The sequence below is a fragment of the Vicugna pacos genome, chromosome 13, assembly GCF_048564905.1.
Source record: "Vicugna pacos chromosome 13, VicPac4, whole genome shotgun sequence".
Lineage (NCBI taxonomy): Eukaryota > Metazoa > Chordata > Mammalia > Artiodactyla > Camelidae > Vicugna > Vicugna pacos.
This window is the reverse complement of record NC_132999.1, coordinates 41,054,188-41,056,487: the sequence shown is the minus strand read 5'-3', so window position 1 is coordinate 41,056,487 and position 2,300 is coordinate 41,054,188. Positions and strand designations below refer to the sequence as shown.

The 2,300-nt window shown below is 36.1% G+C and overlaps 1 non-coding gene across 1 annotated transcript; it reads left to right on the top strand.

Moving 5' to 3' along the window:
* Positions 1–1,101: 1,101 nt before the first annotated feature.
* LOC116282992 (U6 spliceosomal RNA) lies at positions 1,102–1,208 on the top strand. Its single transcript, XR_004192539.1, has one exon. It is a non-coding gene; the product is annotated as a U6 spliceosomal RNA (small nuclear RNA).
* Positions 1,209–2,300: the final 1,092 nt, after the last annotated feature.

The following is a 2,300-nucleotide window of genomic DNA, read 5'->3' as shown; positions in this document are numbered from 1 at the left end:
ATATTTTAAAAAGATATCTAACAAATAAATTAGAAAGAAGAAGAAATGGAGCATAAGATTTAATAGCATGGAGAAAAAAGTTATTCCAGGACAATAAGAGAAGAAACACAAAAAGGTTAGAGAAAAAATGGGCCAAAAGAAGAGTGATTTTTGCCCCTGACATAAAGAAACCAACACATGTAAGATAGAAATAACTCAGTGATGTAATACGGAAAAAATTCCCTGAAATAAAAGAACTAAATTTTGAGGTTGACAATGCATACCATATACCCGGGGGAAACCCTGTTACACAACATCCAAACTGAGACACAATCTAGTTAAATGATTGGAATTCAAAGACAAATAAATAACTCTTCAGGTATTCAGAGAGAGAAAACAAGCCACCTCCAACTGCTCATAGCAGTTTCAATGCCCAAAAACTAACGGAGATTATCAATAGCCAAGACATGGAAGCAACCTAAATGTCCACCCACAGATGATTGGATAAAGAAGATGTGATATGTATGTGTGTGTGTGTGCGTGTATATATATATATATATTCATATATATATATATATGAATATGTGTGTGTGTATATATGTATATGTGTATATGTGTGTATAGATGTATATGTATATACATATAAAAGAATGAAATAATGCCATTTGCAACCACATGGGTGGACCTAGAGATTATCATATTAAGTGAAGTCAGCCAAAAAAAGGAAGACAGATCTGATATCACACTGGAATCTAAAATATGATACAAAAGAACTTATTTACAAAATGGAAGCAGACTCGCGAACATAGATAACAAACTTGTGGTTACCGAAAGGGAAAGGGAGCCAAGGAAGGATAAATTAGGAGTTTGGGATCAGCAGATACAAACTACAACAGATAAAATAGATGAACAGCAAGGTCCTACTGTATAGCACAGGGAATGATATTCAATATGCTGTAATAAACCATAATGAAAAAGAATACATATATATATATATATATGTATAACTGAATCACTTTGCTGTACACCAGAAACTAACATAACATTGTAAATCAGCTATATTTCAATTTTTCTTTTTAAGTGTCTAAAGCCTCCTTCAAGGTCAGTTTAAAATCATCTTGGGTGCTTGCTTTGGCAGCACATATACTGCAATCAGAACAATACAGAGAAGATGAGTATGGCCCCTGTGCAGGGATGACACACAATTTTGTGGCATGTTCCATGTTTTTGGTGAAGTTGCTGTGGAAAACAGTATGGCAGTTCCTAAAAATATGTATATAGAAAGAGAGAGAGAATTGACATATGATCCAGAAATTCCACTTCTGGGCACATAATGAAAAGAATTCAAAACAACGTCTCAAAGAGATAAGTTGTACATTCATGTTTATAACAGTATTATTCACAATAGACAAAAGGTGGCAGCAACCCAAGTGTCCACTGACAATAGATAAATACAACGTGGTATACACATGCAGTGGCATATTATTCAGCCTTAAAAGGGAACTCAGTAAAAAAGGAAGGAAATCCTGCCACATGCTGAAACATGGATGAACCTTGAGAACATTATGCTAAGTAAAATAAGCCAGTTACAAAAGGACAAATAATGCATGATTCCACTCATATGAGGTACCTGGAGTAGTCAAATCCATAGACCCAGAAAGCAGAACAATGGTTACTAGGGGCTGGGAGGAGAAAAGAATTGAGAATTATTTGAGCACAGATTTTCAGATAGGGAAGATGGACAAGTTCTAGAGATGGAGGATGCTGATGGTTAAACCACAGTGTGAATATATTTAATGCCATGAACTGCAGGCTTAAAAAGGGCTAAAGCAGTAAATTTTATGTTTTGTATTTTTTAACCACAATTCTTTAAAAATCAACTTGGAAGGAAAAGCCCGTGTAATGGAGGAGAGGGAGAGAAGATGTGAGACCAAACTGTAGATATGGTTGCAGTTTTGGGGTCAAAAGAGGCTGCCAAGCTAGAAGAAATGCCCTTCCAGACTGAACTGTAAGATCATGCATTTTAATGTGTTCAGAAAGGCATGTTCGAGCAACGAGTCAGGAGACCAAGGTGAAGCAGGTTCTTTACCTTACAGTCACGTGGCTGAACAGATGTTGGTGTTTAGGGCATTTTATTGGTCTTTGTTCACAATGTTCACAATGATGATGCCTGTAAGATGTTCAGTGCAAATTTCTGGATGGAGAGATAACTGGTTAGGAAAATTTTAACAAGGTAATATGAGCTTCTGAGCAAACCATGGTATCAGCTGGAGAAAGTGAACAGATGGAGGTAAAATTCTGCACAGTCGCAGAAGTGGCTC